General features: G+C 31.8%; 1 protein-coding gene across 4 annotated transcripts in view; it reads left to right on the top strand.

Moving 5' to 3' along the window:
* The window catches only part of LOC140434744 (juvenile hormone esterase-like), a 538160-nt gene that overhangs the window by 246170 nt on the left and 268677 nt on the right, over window positions 1–23313 (top strand). Inside the window, exon 1 of one of the 4 annotated variants that reach the window (XM_072523238.1) lies at window positions 19713–19782. The exons of 2 other annotated variants lie outside the window; for them this stretch is intronic. The gene's annotated coding sequence lies outside the window, so the exon portion shown is untranslated. Of the gene's footprint in view, window positions 1–19712; window positions 19783–19807; window positions 19830–23313 lie in introns of those variants that run through there. One more of the 4 variants, XM_072523240.1, reaches the window with a different exon arrangement.

Raw genomic sequence — 23313 nt, 5'->3', positions numbered from 1 at the left:
ATACGGATCCCAAAAGTGTTTTAACCTATTACGGAGTCCATTTAATCCTACGTGTTGGTCGGAGTCTACATAAAGCGCTACCCAGATAATAATATACACGGTGTATATTCTCGTGGAGTTAGTATAATACCGTTTTAGTACGGGGCCCACATTAACCGCTAGATCTATATATATATATATATATATATATATATATATATATATACATCCCGCTATCCTTTAGAACTCTTTTCACGTTGCAGTAATTTAGCATCATCAAGAATTGCTATCATTTTCTATTTATAAATTGTGTATGTTCGTTTAGGCCACCTTTGTAGGCTTGGCACTGTTGTCGGTTTTTTAATATTCCGATTTTTTTTATATATTTAATTTTTACATCAAATCTACGTTTTAACATCGAGCGGTAAAATCACTGTATTTGGCATCATTTTAGAGCCAGTAGATGTTGCCGGTATTAATCCTTAAAATAATATTTTAGATACCTAAATATCGATCGGTTGTTTGGGTCAAGTTCGAATCACGACATTGAAACTACCTGCTCACAAGTTGCAGTCTCAACAGGTTTTTTTCTTCGTTTAGATGTTATATTTATTTAACCTAGATATTTTTGCCCAGAGAATCGTGTAGGGGAATATTTTACATAAATTTTAATTTACAACCTGTTTAGTCGAAGCTATCGATGAATAGTTTGAGATAAATATTATGGTTTTATGGGATTAAGGCCTTTATTATTGGTTGTGATTGTGATAATGTTTGAAATTTTGATTTCCATTCCGGAAATCGTTCTCAAACAACGTTTTTCTGTACAAAATGTGTATACACATGTTTACATAATTAGTACAATAAACAAAGCTATTGTAAAATAATAGTGGAAATCAAAACGTTAAATATTAGTTAATTAAAAATATAATTTTCATCTCAATAACGACCAATAATTGTGGTTTAATCACATAAAAAAATAATATTTGACTTTGACCATGCCATAAGAAAGTAGTTCACGGAACCTCGCTAAATAATTTAAAAAAATCTTATACAAAAATTTAAATTCTAAATAGTATGAGGGGTAGCTGACGAAAAATTCGTAAAGACGTACAGTTGATTTTGCTTTGTTTTTTTAAACAATCTTAAAAGGCAAAAAAAAATAATTTTTTGCTTATAAAACGTTTTGTATACATTCTAAAGAAAAATAATTCAAATAATAGTTGTAGACCATAAAAAGTTTTTTATGTAGAGAAATACCAAATTTAAATACATAAATAATTGATATAATTCCAAAAAACCGTAAACTCTATGATATTATGTTTGTAGTAATTTATAAATAATGTTAATAACTTTGTTTTTGGGCTAACGACAGGCAATTATGGCAATTGATGAGTTATTAAAGTGTACTAAATATCAAGCAGATCAAAAAATATTTTACAATTTATTCAATTTGTTTATGACAGAAAGCGATTATTTAAACAACTGTACTTGTCCAAACAGTATGACTCTACAAGTATTTTGTAACTTGCAATCGATTCTTTTCGCTTTTAGTTTTAGGGTATATTAAAAAAACTTTAACATATTATTAAATTTTTTATTAAAAACCAGTTTGAATAGGGGACTTTTTAGTTTTTAGACCACTTCACGTTTTTCCAGTTTCTTTGACAAGTGAGGATTATCTATTCGCTTATTTCTTAATATGGGCTATGAGCAATTATCTAGTCAAGTCAACACTATTATAGAAGTTACCCATACTTTTTTAGTAGTTATTCAGACGGTTCATCCTTATTGTCCCCATATGGAACATAAGTCCGAGAAAAATCTTAAATTCTGTTTGTGTTGTTTCTTTCCAAAACGCAGTCCTCGATTTTTCTGAACGACTTTGTGCAAATGTTCTACTAAAACTATCAACTTACGACTTCCAATACTATAAGGCCACTTGAGGTATAATACGTTTTTACTCAATAATAGTTCCTGTATAAGTAAAATTGTTTTTTAATGTGCTCCATTGAAGCACACTAGACATATTCCAGTTTTGCCATCACATTCTTCAGAGTATGTTTTAACTTTTTTAATTTTTCTATCGTCCTTTCTACTAGTCATGCTTCTTCTTAAAATTTTGTTACATCTTGTACACTTTCTTCTCTTTGTATTATCTACATCGCGTTGCCTGAAATGGTATTTTTGGGTGTAACTGTTCGTGAGGGTTACAACATTTCTTTATTTGCAAATGCCTTCGCGAACCCCAGTGTGAACTCAAGGATAGGTTGTCGCTTTTTTACGTTTTCTATTATTTAGCACTTAAGCATTTACTACTGCGGTATTAAATGCGGTATTAAATATTAATTCCACTGCCACTTTCCGATACCACTTCAGAATTTTGCGTATTGGGCTTTGGTAAGAAGCGACTTAATCACTAAAATCAACACTCTTTTTCACCAAGTTATAACCGAGAATAGTTTGTGGTTTTAGTACTTGTGTATAATTTTTCTTTTTATCTGATTAAACCAAGATATAACTATTATGTTTAAATGTTGTAAGGATTAAAACTGGTCTTTTGTCGACCCATTTTATTACTTGTAAAATCAATAATGGGGTTAAGTTTCATCGTGAGTAACTGGTTGCAATTTTTTTAATCGAGATTTTGGTTTTACATGTTTTTATAGTAAAACATCTGCACATGAATAATTCGTTTCTTGAACAATGATTTCAATTCATCGACCAATAGTCTAAAATAAGGTTTTATTACGTCGTCCGGAATATTATAAACTGGTTCTCTTTCACAAATATATTGGAAATATGGTTTACATTCTATATTTAGAAAAATATTTTACTGCAACTCTTGTTCCCATAAGACCGTATGTTATAAGTAAATATATTCCTATAAGAATTATCTTGAAAGATGAAAAAAATACAATAAAAAAGTGCAATATTAAGTGTTATTTAAAAAATAATAAGTCATTCACGGGCGTACAGTTAAAAACAAAAGTTTTCAGTGTTCTATTGCTTGACTATTATTATCTGGTATTCTGAAAATGTTGACATTTTTTCCTGGTCTGATCTCCCTCAACTAACGTCATCTTTCTTAATTGGTGGGTTGTATTGATCAGGTCTCTTTAAGTGTTTTGTTGCTATCCATAGTGAATGATCTTCTTTAGACAATGTACTAATGAAGTGTTCAAATGTGGCATTGCGTACATCATGTAGCGCTCATCTTAATTGTCTGATTATCTACCTCTTGCTCTTTATTTTTCGACTATTAGTTGTATAATATAATTCGGAGTGTTATTTGTCTTTTCTTGATTTGGAATTGTTAATCGTGTAGCTCCATATGAAATAGTAGGAGGTGAAAACGGCAGCATATTCATCCATAAAAAAAAGGAAACGCGATAAAGATATCTGAAACAACTGTTTTATGTTATAAGAGATGAACTAGTCCGAAATTACCAAAACAGGTGAACAGGGCACTATAAAGAGGAAGTAAAATTAGCTATGAAACAGTTTGAATGAGAAAAAGAAGTAAGCTTAGTAGTAGTTAACTACTTAGTATGTCGAATACATGCTAAGTAGTTAACTAAAAGTGGACGTATGCAAAGAGATGTATGACGTAATCGTATGGTATTCGCTAATAATCCTGTCACGTAATATGCCACACACTTCTGTGCGTTAATTCGTTTACGCAACTTTGACATAACATATATAGGAGCAAAGATATATACCTATAGTCCTTTTAGTGTTGATGTATTTGATTTGTACGTCGTAGTATTCTATTAGTTAAATGGTACCATTTGAGGTACTTTACGTCACGATTGGACTAATAGGATCGAAGATACATAACTAAGGCCCTTTTGCCAAGCTACTCTATTTAATTTTTATATCTCATTGTATTATATTAGTTAAATTCTATCATTTAAGGTACGAAACGTCATGATTGGACTAATAGGACCGCAGATACATAACTAAGGCCCTTTTGACAAGCTGATGTATTTTATTTTTCTATCTTATTGTATTCGATTGGTTAAATCCGATCATTTGAGGTACTGTACGTCACGATTGGGCCACTAAAAACAAAGATACGTAACTAAGGCCCTTTTGACGTGATGCTGTATTTGATTTCTATGTCATTGTATTCTATTGGTTAAGTGCTATCATTTGAGATATCGTACGTCACGATTGGACTAATAGGACCGAAGATACATAACTAAGGCCATTTTGACATGCTACTCCATTAAATTTTTATACCTCATTGTATTTTATTTGTCAAATCCTTTCATTTGAGGTACTGCACGTCATGATTGGATTTATAGAACTAAAGATACACAACTAAGGCCCTTTTGACATTGTTCTGCATTTGATTTTTCTATCCCATTGTATTATTTATGTTAAATCCTATCATTAGAGGTACTATACGTCACGATTGGACTAATAGGACCGAAGATACGTGACTACGGCCCTTTGGACATGTTGCTGTATTTAATTTTTTTATTTCATTGTTTTTAATTGGTTAAATCCTGTCATTTGGGATACTGTACGTCACGATTGGACTTATAGAAACGAAGATATATAATTAAGGCCTTTTTGACATGCTGCTATATTTGATTTTTCTGTCTTATTGTATTTTATTGGTTAAATCCTATCATTTGAGGTGCTGTACGTCGCGACTGGACGAATGGGAGCGAAGATACAATAGGTAGTTGCAATATATCATAATCCGTTACTTTTAACCAAACATGATGCCAGAATGATTTGTAGATGAAAAAAATATATATATATTCTTAAATTTACTATTTTGTCGTGGGTAATATTATATTCAACAACGATGCCAAATTTCTGATGCTAAAATGATTGATAATGAAAGTGGGATATACATTTTCATGTATATAATGGCAGCGAGTAAACGGTAAAACCCTGAACTAAATATATATAATATTTTCACTGTACCATCATTTTAGACTCAAACATTTTCTGGAATAAACTTATATAACTCAGTAAGGGATAAAAAGAGAAAGCGGATATTTTAAAATACCAACACGGTATCAAGACTCTAATCAATGAGATGGTTAAAATTCTTGTAACAAGTACGGGAAAACAGTTATTAAGGTCTTGTAAAGTAGCGTCGATATACAGATGCTACTTTGCAAGACGATGCTAAATTGATGGTAAAAGCATAATGTATCGATGCGAAAATGATAGTAGGATGTATATATATATATATATATATATATATATATATATATATATATATATATATATATATATATACACTGTATATATATATATGTATATATATATATATATATATATATATATATATATATATATATATATCTAGCGGTTAATGTAAGCTCCGTTCTAAAACGGTATTATACTAACTCCAGTAGAATATACACCGTGTATATTATTATCTAAGTAGCCCTTTATGTAGACTCCGACCAACATGTAGCATTAAGTGGACTCCACAATAGGATAAATCATTTTTGGGATCCGTATTTACCATGTTGCTTACATTTCTAAACTCCTGAGATGTTGCCAATAATTGTATTAGTAGTAGATTTTCAAATTTTACTGCAGGTACATTTTAACACTTAAAATGTATTTAAATATCCATCAATTTAGTCATGAAGGAATTTCAGGATTATTTGGCTAATGTAGTTAAATATAAATTGTTAACCGACACATAACTTTATTTTACTTTTTAGTTTTAATAAACAAGGCGGTAATTTATATTACTTATTTTATATATTTTTAAACATAAGAAAGTGTCTATTATAAACTTGGAAAAGTTAAGTTTCCATTTTTATTAATTAGTATTTTTTATTAAAAGGCATTGTCACTAAAACATTTAGTTCATAAATGTACGTAGATCGGATAGAGTAATCGTGTAACAGTTTATGAAATTAGAGGCCCCTTCGGTAGGATTATAATGTTTGTTACCCTATTAATTAAAGAAAACTCAAACAACAGGGAGATCTTTATAATTTTTGGATTACTGCAGTTTATGACATGCAATATTTGTTTCATAGCGTAGTTGAATTTAAACTACAATAATTTATAAATCAATCTTTAATAATATACTTTTTTACTGTCTAATTTCAATAGATATGTCGATTTTTAATTAAAATATTTAATGCAATAAAGTCGCGTAGATATTTTCACTAAACATTTAATTTTAAAACTGTTATAATAAGTCCAAGAAAAGTATAAAGTCTAGGGAATTCAATATCCCACTATGGATTTGTTTTATAGACTATTGTAAAGCGTTCCACAGAGTCAAATGGATACACTTATGACTGATACTAAAAGAACTAGGGGTACAACAACACCTAATTTTGCTTATAACTGAACTGTACGAACACACTACTAGACCATTTAAACTAACATTAAAAGAAGATTGAAAATCAAAACGAAATATAAGTATCTGGGAAAAATTTCTCAAACGATATTAATATTAAAAGGGACTTTAAAGAGCATCTGACAAAGCATGCTAAACCTTAAGGCGACTAAACCACACAAAATGGTTATTTGAGAAAAGTTATAGCTCGTTCCAGAAAGAATTGTAATATAACATTAATGTAGATTAAGAAGAAACGCTGAAGAAAAAAACGGTAGCGGTTAGCCTAAATAAAGAAAGGCAAAAAGAAGATGTAATTTGATGTTTTGAAAAATCTGATCCGAAAACTGTATGAAAAACATTTCATAGTATAGACATCGAGCGCGGCGATGCCTCTGCCGTCTGGCGGCCTATATCGACTTTTACTACCATTTGACTATTTGTGTACGATTTTGTGTATGGTTAAGTGGCACACCACAAAAAGTGTTTTTATTTTCTCTTTTGTTCAACAATTAAAATGTACTGCTATACTTCTAGATGTTCCAATACAATAAAGGATAATAAACATAAAGCACAGGGTACAAAATTTTATTATTTTCTATGCGCTAGTTATTATAAACACATAACCTATACTACAATTAAAAACTATGACCACTATGAAAAAAATACGGTAGACTATGACTACATTTGTGCTTTAGCACTATAGTAAGAACAAGATAAAAATCTAAATTTCTACATAATTATATTAACAAGAAATTAATAAAACTTTTGTTCGTTATTAGTAATTTCGTTATTTTAGAATATATTATGAAAAATGTTGTTGATATTACAATATCAGATGATAGAAATACAAAAATAAAAAACAACTTACCTTTTCAAAACAATAATCAATCACTTCATTTTATCACGAAAAATTTAAAAATTGCAATGTAATTGAACCCATTTTGTGAGCTATAGTTACATTGATACTTATGTGGCAATTAGCTGTAAAGTCATTAGTCTTTCTCACCGTATCGTATTTTCTTGATATTTTTTGTAGGCAAGCGGTTTAGTTTGTGTAATATAATATTCCCAATTCGTCTCATAATATTTAGTTTTCAAAACAGGTGTTACGCTAATTCGGTCACATTTTTTAAATAACTTTGCAGTACATTTGAAAATAAGTCGACAGTTTTCCTTGAAGTCTTTACTTGTATATTAATCCTTGTTAAATTAATTAGTTTATTAGGTAAGCCTAGTTCTGCCATGGTATTTCATAGTTTTATTCTTATGATTATATCAGTGCTTGTTTAAAATCTATAAATTACTAGTTTAATGTTTTTTTTTTGTATTCCCAACATTTCTCATTAACTGCCTAATAGTTAATAGTGAATAATTGATCAACGATTTATTAGTTTTTCTAATTCCACACTAATAGTCTCCTATTTGATAGTTCACCTATTCACTCAATCGTTCCAGGTGTATCAGAAAAAATACTGTATATCCTAATAATTAATAGATATATAGCTTATATATAGCTTATATCGCTATAGTTTGTGCAGTACATTTTATTACCCCTTTTGTGTATGGTATGCTTTTCAGCAAGTTGGTACTTGCTCTTACTTCTAAATTGACAGATCAGCTGTTTAACTGCCTGTACTGAACTTTCTTCTTCATTTTGCAAATATATATAAAAATTCATAAAACTCTGACATACCGTTGATTAAAATATGGATACCTTATACTATTCAATCAACGGAAATACTAAGATCACACGGGGAGAATATTCTGGGTTATTTCTGGTTTCGTCAAAATTTACAATGAAATTACTAACAAGAGAGTGCTCTTACTTTCAAATTGATATATAGAACCAACAGATGCTAGTCATATACCATCAGTACTAATAAAATGGAAACTATCAAATTAATGTCCATTTCATTTAATCAAACGTACTAACCTTAAAAATGGTCATTTAAGGAAACCCGACTCAAAAATATTGACAATAAATTAAAAATAGTTTAAGCGTTATAAAAGTAACAGAGCAGCAAAGCTCACAGCATGAGAATAGTGCCTTGTACTTTTACATAGCAATTTGTTCTCACAATTTTATAGTTTTTCGAAAAATGAACTCCGATTAAAAGATTAAAACGTCAAATAAAATGTAAAAACGTAAATGTAAATTTTTAAATATAAAATCTTCAATTTAGAAATTGAACATTCTTAATAAATGTATAATCTAATATTTAAGCCTGTTTATGTTTTACAGACTTGGAAAACACTGAACAGACAAATATTTATTCTTTTATATACTAAGTTCTAAAAAAAGTGTACTCAAAACGAATAAATATTATTTACCAAGTGTTTTATTTCAGTTTCATATGAAAGCACTAGATCTTAGATATTATAAATTTCGTCATAGGTGCTAATTTGAAATGAAAACCAAATGATAGAGCATATAGTGAAATATAAATATCTTAGCCCTCTATTGCCCGACTTTTTTTGTAAACTTAAGAGAAAATGTTTTAATTTGTATATGTGCTCAAATATCCATCCATTTACAACTAATATTTTTTTTAGATTTTTTAAATTTTGTTTGGGGAGAGTTTTGGGAGTATTGCCCTCAGGCAACTGTGGGCAGCAAAAACTAACGAATTAAGTTATATACTTATTTATTATGCCAATCAAAAAAACAAATATTTGTAGTTGTAAAAGATAAAGCAACTTTACATTTATCGCACATTACTTTAGAAGTATTACAGCATCCTGGTTTTTTGCATCTTCCCTTTTTTTGAAAATACGGGCCAGTCGAAGGTTTGGTCAAGCCTAACTTCCTTCGGTGGTACAAAAGCAGTAGGTACTCTCTTCCGTTTTTTTACAATTTCGTTCTCAATTTCACTGAGCCTGGGACGTCCTTTGTTTTTGATCTGGTCAGTTCTTGCTAACAGTACGCTACATAAGTGGGAGTTAAACTGTAACAAAGGCAACTGATTTTTCTTTCAAAGTAATCGCAATCACGACGATACAACAACCAGCTGTTAACAACAGCTAAATCCAGAAGGTGAAAAAATATTTTTAGATACCACTTTTTATATTTTATGTCTGTTCGGTAAAGAGCAATTAGTGAATCCATAAGATCGACACCTCTCATAAATTTATTATAAAATTAAACTGAATTTGGACAACATACAATAATTCTTGATTTTTGTTTCTTATCCCACCTCTTGACTAACGAAGTAGGCTCAGAATCAACAAATGTACTAAGCAAATGAACCAGTTTATTATCGTACCACTTTAACGCTGGTAGTCTTATGCCATCTACTGTAGCGTGCTTTTCTTCTACAATACCTCTACCCTGTTTCTTCATATTCTTGTCATCAGAAAAATGGCAATTAGGCAGTCTGTTTGGACGAACAGTTCCCAAACATTGCAGTCCACGTTTTTCCATTTCAATCTGCAACTGAATGCTATTAAACCAGTTGTCAAAATATACTTTATAGTATTTGTTTGGTTCGACTATCTCACACAATCTTATTACTACATTACCGCTGGTGTCTACATTAGGTAAATGAAGAGAATGTTCAACAGTTCCTGTATATAATTCCCAGTTATAAACAATACCATTGCTATCACGCAAAACAAATGCCTTGTATCCCCATTTTTTGGGTTTATTCTTCATATATTGTTTTAAAGAATGTGCCCCTTTGAATGGTATCATTTGTTCATCAATACACAATTTTTCACTCATTGGAATACTCTGAAAATTTTGAAATGGACCGTTGATGAATGGTCTAATTTTGTATAACTTATCATTATTGTTGAGCATATTTTCGTTATTATTGAAATGAATTTTAGTTTCTATTTCTTCCCAGCGATTCCTAGATATAGTGTCAACTATTTGAGCTGGTCTAAATTTGCTTCGTACAAATCGTCTTCATTTTCCATTTTATTTGATCCTGGATCGATTGATATCTGAGTACCTATGGAAAATTCATTATCACTCTCTTATTATCACTGTCAAAGTCAGAGTCTTTGGATTCCTCGGATATTTACTTCTTTTCCCGTAGAACGTTTTTGTATCCATCCTAAAAAAATAATTTAAAATAATATGGTCCAGTGTGGATTCAAAGGAACATACCTGTTTTTATCACAGTACTGAAACAACACAATAAAATAAACAAATTTCAACGGTAATCAATACATAAATGCTGATATAATGCCTCGGTATATATTTTTATATAAATTGTACACAATTTATAACAATAAATTACTATCGAAAATACAAACTAATAAGGCAGCCATGTCCATTTGACATACTGTTAAACATTTCCATATAGGTTTCGTCATAGATTAGAGTGTATTAAAATGTATAACCAAATGTTGCCTGAAATTAACAGAGGGCATCTTAGAGTCGGAAATTGTTTTAAAAAAGTTTTCTGCATCAAAAACTCCTTTGTTGCCTTGAGTACACACGGGGCTACAGAGGGTTAAAATAGCTGTATCGCGCGAGGATAAGGTTATTGATGAGGAAAAAAAGACCTATCACTGAGGAAGTGAGATAGTAATTGGCAAACGCAAAAAGCACTTTAATTACATTAAATGAAATATGCATTACAATCTATCATGATACACATATCTTGATACACATGAAACAAGACAATTAATAAACACTTTAAGAGAATCTTAAGAAATAATAACCAAAATTTAACTTTTAATACACAGAAGAAATACTGATATACAGAAGATACACAAATTAGAAAACGATATCCACTTATTGTACGCAAGAGAGATACCTCTAGGAAAAATCAAAACGATCGAGAATATATACCAAAACAACACAACCAAAGTAAAAGTAGAAGAAGAACTAACCGACCCTATTGAAGCTGACAATGGGATGAGACAGGAATATTCCCTGAGTCCCCTATGTATTATCCCGCGCTATGTATTTATGGACAGTTGAAAGTATATGATGAAAACCAGTTTGATTATTATCTACTATTGGTATTGTATATAGTTGATACAAGGTGAATATTTCGGGATCAACTAACGGAATTTCGAGGACGAAAACAATTTTTGAATCAAGCTGATAAGCTTGTAGTTTTATTATGTCAATATACTGAGCTAAGATTTGACATATAAGTGGGTAGAGACAATACGTTATTTTGTAATGACTGTGAGATTTCTTTTAATGCGTCATAATTTACACCGAAATTACTAACAAGAGAGTTCTCTTACTTCCACATGTTCAAATTGATATATAGTACCAACAGATGCTAGTTATATACCATCAGTACTAATAAAATGAAAACTATCAAATTAATGTCAATTTCATTGAATAATCAAAACAATCGAGAATATATACCAAAACAACACAACCAAAGTAAAAGTAGAAGAAGAACTAACCGACCCTATTGAAGCTGACAATGGGATGAGACAGGAATATTCCCTGAGTCCCCTATTATTTAACCTGATTATGGATAAAATAATAAAAAAGTAAGAACTAAAAAAGGATACCAAATGGAAGAAAAACAAATAATATATAATATAATAATAATCTGCTGTGCAGACGACGCAATACTATTCTTTCAAAGTGAAGATGATTTACAACGTACGCTGCTCCAATTTCATATAACCGCCAGAAAATTTAACATTTTAATTTCCCCAAAAGAGACAAAATGCATGGTTACAACCGCAAATTTACTAAGATGTTAATTGGAGCTAAAAGGTCAGATAAGAGAACAAGGGTTGGAGCTTAAATATCTAGGCATCATATTATCTAGCTAGGGAAAGCTCGAAACTGAAGTGAAAGATCCAGTGAATAGAGCAAACAGAGCCACAGGCTGCCTAAATGAAACATTATGAAGAAATAAAAATATCGGGAAAGAAACGAAAGGCAGAATTTACAAAACAGTCATCAGACCAATAATGACATACGCGGCAGAAACAAGACCTGATACAGAGAGAACAAAAAGGATGTGAAACAGCAGAGATGAAAACACTTAGAAAAATTGATGGTAAGACACTATGGGACAGAGCTAGAAGTACAGATATACGACGTAGATGCAAGGTGAAGAACATCAAGAACTGGTTAAGAAATAGAAGAGTAGAACGGAACGGTCATATAAGCCGAATGGCAACAAATAAAACAATAAAGACGGCAAGAGACGGTTAACCCATAGGAAGACGATAAGTAGGAAGACCACGAAAACGATGGAAAGGCAACTTACTGGAAGCACAATGAAAAACAGACAGAGTTATGTCTATATAAAAAGAAAAAGAAGAAGAAGAAGAAGATATACAGGATAAACATTAAAATAGCTGCAAGAAAGATAAAATAAATCAGTCATATTAATGTAGAACAGCAGAGGACAGAGTGTTTAGAGAAAATAATGAATGTCATATTAATGTAGAATAGCAGAGGACAGAGTATTTGTCATAGCTTTGGACAAGTGCCCAATTGAAAAAAGAACACAGGTCGTTCAAAAAAGATGGAACTCTAGAAAGAAAACAGAATAGATTTAAAAAAATAAAAGCATAAACATGTCTTTTCCTACTTTTTTAATATTGAAGATACATAAATAGAACATTGAATTAAAATGTAACCTTTGATATCTGTGATAAACCCATCACCTGAACAGTGGCGCCGATGTATGTAGTTAAAATTATTTACACTTATTTTAATTGTATATTTTTTTATTATCTATATATGAGTTGCGAGTGTTGCGACCGATATTACAAACTTATTTATTTTCCACAAAGAGGCTCTTTAGAACCTAAAATTATTACTATACAAATCTGATTCGACATATCGTCAAAAAGTAATACACGGCATGTAAAATTTAAATTTTTAATAAAAAGATTACGCATTACTTATGGGGTTTAAAGAACGAGCCTTTAGGAAGATTGGAGTACTAATAAGACCACCGCAATCGGTCATACCCCGGGTAATGATTAATTAATTAATCGGCTAATTCTTCAGTCACCCCTTTAATATGATTTTGTCAAATTGGTCCTTTTTAGGACCAACTATTCTAATAACATTATGTCTATAACTGTTAAGGGTATATCTAAAAATCAAGAAACTTTACTTTACTTAAATTTATCAGACATATGAGTTAACACGAATCTGACTAATTTCTAGTACAGGAAACACATATAGGGACTAACCTAGGGTATTTGGTATACAGCTGATCGCTGAAAACCACATTATAGATATAGACATACTATTTCTATCGGAAAGTAAGAAAGGACAAAACCAGTCAACTGAGAGAACCTTTTAACGATGTGGAGCTTGGATCCACCATCTACATATTTAATGAAAAATAACACAACTACCGACCTTGAGGATCTGAGCACAAAGCTTATTACGAAATCTGGACCAAAAACACTACAATGACTTATCTAGATGATGAACAACTGTATTCAAATTAGGAGATACCCAAAGTATAGAGACAAGCCAAAGTTGTTACTTTGCTTAAGCCTGGCAGACACTCCAACGACCACAAAAACTATCGGCTAATATCTTTATTTTGTCAGCTATTCAAAATACTTTTGCACAATATCGTTAATATGATATCACCGATATTAGAAGAAAACCTTAAATTAAAAGACAAAAGTGGCTGTAGACAGGGAAGATCACGTACATCACAAATACTAAATCAAAGACGGGTACGAAAAATATCGGGTATCAGGGGTGGTATTTTTCAATCTAAATGCCGCTTACGACACCTTAAATTACAGAATATTTCTCCAAAAACTATATGATATCCCCTTAGATAACAAACTCACTTATATTGTCTGCGTATGCCTACACAATAGAATATTTTTTGTATCACTCAATGATAAGAATAGCAGATGAAGAACGGTCTTGCTTGGGGTAGCATAAAGGCACCTACACTGTATAACATTTACACAAACGAACGATCCATACCGGTAGATACTAGAACTTCTATTATATAGACGATACACCTATTATTACACAATAAAAATAAACTATGAATCAATTTTCAGCCAAATCCCTGAAAAACTCGTGTGTGCTCCTTTAATCTCCCTAACATAGACGCTTTCACAAAACTGAACATCCAATAATGTCATGAAATTGTTGAACGTAGACTTCCTATAAATTCCTTGAAAATAATTTGTATCGCACGGGGTCAGTCACAGATCATTGTTTAAAACTATAAGGTAAATTGAGGACTATATGCATCTGCTGCCGAATATACCTTGTTAGACAAATTCTTTCTTTTTGTGCACACTACTACCCATTTTAACACAAAAATATCTATTGTAGCTCTTAACCATATTTATTTTGAGATAACCTTTTATCGAGATATCATATATAGTACACAAATAAGACCAGAAATAAAATAATAAAAAAGCTTTATACAAGATATCGCAGAAGATTGGATGAAATAAAAGTAGTTTTTATTAATCGGATGCTTACATAAAACGTACAAAGACATACTCACGTAAACAAAATATATTACGAAATTTCTGTAATTAAAAAAAACATCGAGTTCGGCATTTAACTAATAAAATTATATTAAATAAAAAAACAACATTTTTAAAAATGCAGAAAAAATAAAATTTCCTATGCAAGCGAACATTCCATTAAATAATAAGCCCAAATCCTTTTGTATCTATATACCTGTTTTTAAAGAACCAGTTACCTCTTAGTACGTAGTTATATCAGGCAATAAGATATCCTCTGTTACTCAGTGTAATGCGTATTAGATTACACTGTCTACGAACAGTAGATAAAAATAAGGAGCCCATATGAACCGCTCGGGATATATGTTGAAAATATACGGTATAATCGCACAGTTGCCAAACTCTCAGAGCTTACTTAAACCGATAAACCTATGGTTCAATTATACATTGAAGAAGATCTCAACGACCCCTATAATATATACACGTGAACTAAACGATATACATTTATGATACAGGGGTATTTACGGGCTCCAAAAAATTTTTATAAATTATTAAACTCTACATGTTGATGAATCGACAGAACCAATATTATGGAATGGTCAAGTGAGCTCCGTATATCGGTACCCACTTGACCACGGAGCTCGATTGAACCTGAATTTTAACATGGGCGGAGTCCACTTTATGCCGTAGATATATATATATATATATATATATATATATATATATATATATATATATATATATATATATATATATATATATATATATATATATATATATATATATATGTATATGTATGTTAGATTACTAATCACGTATTTGAGTTTTTAAAAAAGTACTTTATTTGTTACACATTAAATAGTACAAAATTAACTTAATTTAAAATGACTACAATAACTGGACTGGTCGAAGTTCAGCTAAGAGTGGTTCCGGCATCTGAAAAATGGTAATTTATAGGTTTGGTATGAAGTGCTGAATCGCTGTTCCCATGAATATTGGCCAACGGTTGGTACAAAGTTCTTCTACTGCGTGCTCAGCGGTTTCTATGGGAATGGGATGATGAAATCGAAAGTCGGCGAACTTAAGCTAGTTCCAGGTTAATATTTTCTCATATAACAGCTCCCCTTATTAGTGAAAAGTCAATGCCATTACTTTGACTTTTACAGAGTAATTGGTGTTACTGCTTCTTCTTCGCTTTCTTGTTGGACATTGGGTCTTCTTCTGAAGGAGGTTAAGCTTTGAAATTTCTGTCTAATGGAATTTCTGCGTCGTAGTGAAGTTGGAGGCTGATCCTGGGACAAGGAGATTGCAATTTTTGGGAATATTTTGGTTCGGTTTTTGCAGAGAAGCTATAGGATAACTAGGATAATAATCAGGGATAAGGTTGATATAGTGAATAAGGGTAGATGTTTCTTAATGAATGATTGGCTCATAATATGGTCCAGTACTTCTGAATATTGGTCCAATTTTTGTTGTGCAATATTTAAGTCATCTACGTTGATCTTACTGAGTTTTAGTGGTTTTGATTTTGATAGGTGACCCTTTGTCTCAAAATCACAGCATCTGTAGGGTACGTTAACTGGGTGACTTCTATACGTGATATTTGTATATTTCTCAATGTCTCTAGCATGAATTCTGGTACTGCCGATGAATGCAATACTTTCGGGAATTAATCTTAAGATTGAATTTGTTTTGATTTTTTGTGTAGTGACGCCTTTTTTGCACATTTGATTGTTATGGGTAATGGATTGGAAATGGTTAGTAACCATAAATTTCGGTCAATTTCTTGTACATTGTAGCCTTGTGGCAAGAGCATGGACATCTGGCAAGTTTCTGGTAAGTTGCTGAGAGGTTTCAAAAGCTGAGCTTCACATATAGCATCGGTGTCTATGGGATACGGAAGAATGTATGTACACATTCTTTGGTTTTGACTGATTTGTTTGCATTTTTCGGTGTCCATGGGTAAGACATATAAAACCATGGGTAAGACATATAAAATTGAATCATTATCCCGCGCTATGTATTTATGGACAGTTGAAAGTATATGATGAAAACCAGTTTGATTATTATCTACTATTGGTATTGTATATAGTTGATACAAGGTGAATATTTCGGGATCAACTAACGGAATTTCGAGGACGAAAACAATTTTTGAATCAAGCTGATAAGCTTGTAGTTTTATTATGTCAATATACTGAGCTAAGATTTGACATATAAGTGGGTAGAGACAATACGTTATTTTGTAATGACTGTGAGATTTCTTTTAATGCGTCCATTAAATCTATGGGCGAAATAATAGAACGATGTAGAATTTGCAGGCGAGAGAATGTAATAGCATCTACTATATCATTTAAATAATCTAGTGTAATAAGTCTCGATAGTTTTTAAGTCTTTGTTAAAAGTTTCTTCGTCTATTTGCAATTTTTGAATTGTAGTGTTGAAAGTTCTTATAACTGAAGTGGTAACAGATATTTGATATTTTAAGAGATTTTCAATTTGAGTTTCATCGGAATTTATCTCATTTATACATTTATTAAAGTATTCGCCGTCAGAGGCGTCTAAATTTCCAGTAATAGATTTCCAGATTGTTCCAATACCATTTACTAAACCGCCATTCTTCTCTATTTAACCATAGGCCTGGAATAATTTCTCTTTCCTCTAGTTTTTTTTTCAATTCCCTCTCTCCAGCTTCTTCTCGGCCTTCCTCTTTTTCTTTTTCCTTGTGGGGTCCACGTCAAAATCTGTTTCGGAATCCTGTCATCTGGCATTCTCTGTACATGGCCGTACCATATTAACTGTTTTGTTTTTATGTCATCAACTATTGTATGCTTGACTCCCATCATTTCTCGTATTCTCTCATTTGGTATCCGATCTCTTCTTGGTTTGCCTGCTGCTCTTCTCCAGAAGTCCATTTCTGTTGCTAGTAACAGTTTCTCTGTTCTTTGATTCATTGGCCAAACTTCATGTCATTTTTATTTTCTATTCTTTTTAATCCGATTTTTTTATTCGCTGTAATTATGATTACTTCTTTAAAATGCTTTCATGTTTTTTCGACTAGCTCTCCAGTTTTTTGTGATACAGTTTGGCTAATTTTCATTTTCTCAGCGAATGTATTCCTTATATATTCTTCTTATAGAGCATCGACGTTGTATTTGTTCCGTCATTTGGTTTTGTTTTTATTTTTATCTCTGGTTAATTTCATTTTTAGTTTTGCTTTGACTAGCATATGGTCTGTTTATATATCAGCACCTCTTAAGCTTTTAAGATCTTGCAACCAGCTCCTCCATTTAGGTTTAATTGTTATGTGATCTATTTGGTTCTTGTACCTCCCATCTGGTGATTTTCATATTTTCTTATGTATCCGCTTATGTTTAAAGATGCTTCCAAATATTATAAGTTCATTTTGTTCGCAAAACTCGATAAGTCAATTTCCATTGTAGTTCCTTTTCCATATTTCCTCATTTTGTATCACTTGTACATGTCCTGTATTATCATTGCTTATTTTTGCATTAAATTCTCCGATTATAATTTTTATATTTCTTCTATGTTGATTGCTAATCTTATTATACATTGTTTGTAGTTGTTCATAAAATTCTTCCTTCTCATCTTTGTCGTTATTAGTAGTAGGAGCATATACATTTACTATTATAATGTTATAGTATCTTGCCTTCAGTCTCAACCAGGTAATCCTTTCCGATACTGATTCCCACACTATTAGAGCCTTTCTTCTCTTTTGGGCTAGTAGTATTGTCACTCCCTTTTCGTGTTTATCATGTATGTTTGTGTTGCCAGAATATATTATTAGTTGTTGGTCTCCTACTCGGGTTGATCCACTGCTATTCCATCGTGTTTCACTTAGTCCTACAATGTCTGTACTTATGTATAGTTACGTATATTTGTACCTAACTTGTACTGTAGCGTTTTAAATTTGTTAATATTTAATATCTATATAATAATTTAAATTCTGTTTTAAGTTTTGTATTCAGTTGTTTCAAAATATAGATGTTTTTGTCTCTGTTACATTGTAAGGTTAAATTATTCCGGTTGAAACAAAAATCAATATAATACGTGTTATTTCTTTATATTTGGAAGTAGTTTGTTTGAGGGTCGCTTTGTAACAGTTGAGGCCTGTTTTAAAAACAAGAAATTTATGTTATGGACGTAAGAAGGGTCGCCCACACCAGTGTTAGATTTAGGTCAAGAGGGGAATTCAAGTTAGGTTGAGAAGAGCAACGAAGCAGGCAGGTTGTATAGGGCAGCTCGAGTTGAACATAGCCGGTAATTTTGTGTAATGGGTTAAGTTTCAAGACCGGTAAAAAGTGGAAATCTACTCTCTGTAATATGACAGATTTATAAAAGAGTAACCACTTGAATAGTTAGAGAGGATTTGTGTAGTATACCAGAACATGGTAAAATTTTAAATCAGTACATAGGGTGTGCCACCAGCTTCGTTTGTCGTCTGTTTGTCCCAACCTCGTTAGATGCTATAGAAATCGTCTTCCTTCTTTCCCGTTGAGAATTTGTTCAAGTAGCTTTCCCATAGATGTCTAGCAAGTTTCAAAGTTAAGTGTAAAAAAATGTGAATTATAAGGTAACTTTTAATTAATAATAATATTTGTTCTTTGTCATCAAAATTAAATGTGACATCTGACAGCTAGCTTTATAGAAAAGATGTTTTATAGAAAAAGTTAAATCTTATATATTTTCATTTATAAGGATATCCTTAATCTTAATTTTTAATTTGGCCATATTAATAAGATAACCTAGGAACCATTTCGAAGAATTTTGTAGCAATCTCCTTTGTAAACAGGCAACACATGTAAGTTTTTTTTGTAATTTTGTATTTTGCAACTTTTAATAATTTTTGTGCAATCTGTATTTTTGATAACTGTTTGTTTGAGACAAAAATAAACGTTTGATTTGTTTCTCTGATCCATTTTTTTGTTTTTATTTAGAAAAGTCTCCTAACCCTTGTATGTATTCTTGGTTTTAGGAAAGAAGAAATTTTCTCTTTCCAGCAGGAAGTTTTCTTCGAAGCGGCGTCCGAATTAAAATAGCTAGAGGTAACCTTGTCTGCCATATCTTGTTTCATTTTGTCCAGGAGATTTACGTAAGTTACCCCTTTATTTCATTTTTTTTGTAGCTGCCCCAATCCGACCCCGTTGTCTTTTACTTACCCACGACCCCAGCTCTCCAGCAACCCCCTGAGTGCCGTTTGCATAGTAGTGTTTATTTTGCTTGCCCTATCTTCGCCCCCATAGTTTCTGTCCCCAATTTTCTATCCCCATAATATTACCCTAAGGTAGGCAAAATAATATCGTTACAGTACTTAGGTATACTTAGTGCCATTATGATAATATTGCATAAAAAGTGAGATGAAATATAAATGGGAAACTACATAAATATCAGCTTTGTGTCTCATTTATATAAGCTCTTTATGAAACTAATTAGTTTCATAAACAAGTAGGTTAGGTAAACGAGTAGGTTTGGAACAAATGACCACCTACACGTAATACAGTCCTTGATAAAGATAGTTATGGAATACAACAAGCCATTAATAATAATATTTGTAGACTTTGAGCAAGCATTTGACTCAGTTCAGCATAACTCCATGTTAAGAGCGCTTACAGAGTGTAGTATTGATCATAGGTATACAACTTTTTTTCGGAATTTATATAATAGCGCAACATAAACACATTTCCCCTGGAGACGAGTATTAGGTAATAAGACACCATCTCTCCTAAACTATTCACCGCTTTGTTCTAGTGCTATGATAAACAATAATTAAGAATATATTGGAGTCAAAATGAATGGAAATTTCCGAACAACTTGAGAGATCATGTATGTTAACTTCTTCATGACCGTCAGAGTTTTTGTGCATGAATTGGCCTTAAAATTAACTTTTCTAAAACACAATACATGACCATTCTTGTATTGACCAAAAACATTTTAATATATGGCACGCAAATTGAACAAGTATATACCTATAAGTAACTGGGTCACGAGATTAAATTAGAAAAAATTAACCAAATAAAAGAGTTAAACAGGAGAATAGAACTAACATGGAGAACCAAGGGAAGTCTTTATATCAGATATGTCCATGCGCTTGAAAAGGAAGATCTCTGATTAGTGTATGCTTCCGGTTTTAACGTATGGAGCGGAAATACTGATCCTAACCAGAAAATTAATAAATAAAATACAAGTGGCACAAAGAGCAATGGAGAGGTTATTGTTAAATATATCTCTCAGAAATAAGAGAGACGGCTCTATCGTAATCGAGGACGTCATTCAAGAAGACGGTCGGATGACATAAAGCGCATCCAGCACAATTGGATTCAAGATACTTAAGACCGGAAGCTCTGGAATTATATACGGGAAACCTATATTCAACAGTGGACTCAAAATGGCTCCTGCTGATGAGGAAGAATTATGTGTATTTATGATAATACATCGTTCTGTAGTTTTTCCAAATTTGGTATGATGACTACTTCTGTTATTTTACAGGACCGTATTTAAGTCTAAATGGAGCGATAATTAGTTAGGGATTTTGTTTAGATTCATATTCTGGTTTGTCTCAGATTACACTTCTTTTAGCGTAACGAGTTTAATTACCCCTCTCTTCTTGGTTCTTGGATCTTCGTTCGGGCTCGCAAGGTTTTGCATGACTCAAGACTATTTATTGTAAGAAATAAAATTAATCATCGTTTCGCGCAATGTATTATGTGTTGTTGTTAATATTGAATGAAGACCTGTTCGATTATCCAGTATTGGTATTGGATACAGACGATATAAAGTATATTGTTCTGCATCAGTTAAAGGAATATTTAAGATAAACACAATTCTTGTGTCCAGTTGATAGGCTTGTAATTGGATAATATCGAGATATTGAGCTAGATTCGAAGTATAAATTGATAATGGAAGATTGTTTTTTTATAATGATTGTGATATATGCCTAAGAGATTCAATTTAATCAAACGGAGTTATGATTAAGCTATGTATTATTTTTAATCGAGCAAAGGCTATGGTGAACATCTATTTCGAGAAGCTTTGGGAGAAACGGCTGATGGCGTGATTGTTAACGGGGAAGTAATAAATAATCTAAGATATGCAGACGACACTGTCCTTGTTACGGATAGTGCTGAAGGATTACAAAGACTGATATATCAAGTAGTTAACATCGGTAAAAAATGTGGAATGAAAATTAATAATAAGACGAAAATTATGATCATAAGCAAAAATCAAGATACAGATGCAAAGTTTATGGCAGACAATGAGGTATTGGATAGAACAGAAAAAATAACATACCTAGGATGCAACATCACAGACAGCTGTAATCACTCATACGAGATTAAATGTAGGATTGAAAAAGCAAAGAGTGCCTTCCAACAGATGAAGAAAGTTCTCTGCAATTTAACCTTGAACATACATCTCCGACTCAAAATCCTTAACTGTTATGTGTTTTCTGTTCTTATGTATGGAGCAGAGGCATGAACACTCACTGATGCATCTTGCAGACGGTTGCAGTCTTTCGAGATGTAGTGCTATCGTCGCATGCTCAGAATATCATATGTACATCATATAACTAACGAGGCAGTAATGCAACGTTTACTACAAAAAGAACCTGAAGTTTTGAAATCCATTAAAGAAAGAAAGTTAGCATACTTCGGACATATAGTGAGAAATGAAAATAAATACAGAATCCTACTATTTATATTAGAAGGGAAAATAGAAGGAAATAGAGGACCAGGACGCCGCCGAATATCCTGCCTTAAGAATTTAAGACAGTGGACAGGTATGCCCACCACAGACCTATTTCGAACAGCTGCTAACAAAATACGATGGGCCATTGTGGTAGCTAACATCCATAGAGGATAGGCAGTGGCAGAAGAAGAAGAAAGGCTATGGCATTTACTATATCATTTAACAAGTCTTCGATAAATGAATCATTTTCCATTAGTCATTCACAGAAGTTTAGCATATTTATTTGAGATTGATAGAATTTTAATTGGTCAGAGATATCACTTATTGACTCTCGAATGTCTTTAATATTAGTGTTGAATGTTTCCTCATCTATTCGTAATTTCCGGATTGTGTCGTTGAAGTTCTTTGAATTGAAGTGGTAAGCGATATTAGAATTTTCAATAGGTTTTCGATTTGATAATCATGGCAGGTTAGTTTATTTATACGTTCATTGAAATATTCGCCATCTGACGAGTGTTTCCGGTAATTGATTTCCATATCGAACCTAGGCCGTTAATAAGCCCACGTTTCTCTCGGAATGTGTATTGCTTCGTATCAGTCATTATTTCTGTATATTTGAGATTAACAGAACTAGAGATTTGTTTGAGAAGACTTATGTGAGTTTGGACTTCGTTTCGGGATCAAAAGGAAGGGGAATGATAAAATATTTCCGATTTTTGACAGTGTTACTACCCAATATGTTAATCTTTGACAAGTTAAGATCTATATTGTTTTCATCAAAGACGTCGTCTAATATTTTGTTTGCAATCTGACATTCTAACGGATGTCAGAAATTCTCCTTATTCAAATCATGAATGTGTTGCTTGTGTGAGTCCATTTCAAATAGATAAAAA

This window comes from Diabrotica undecimpunctata, chromosome 2 (genome assembly GCF_040954645.1).
Source record: "Diabrotica undecimpunctata isolate CICGRU chromosome 2, icDiaUnde3, whole genome shotgun sequence".
In the NCBI taxonomy this organism is placed as follows: Eukaryota; Metazoa; Arthropoda; class Insecta; order Coleoptera; family Chrysomelidae; genus Diabrotica; species Diabrotica undecimpunctata.
The sequence above is the reverse complement of the archived record's forward strand: the minus strand, read 5'-3'. Positions and strand labels throughout refer to the sequence as shown.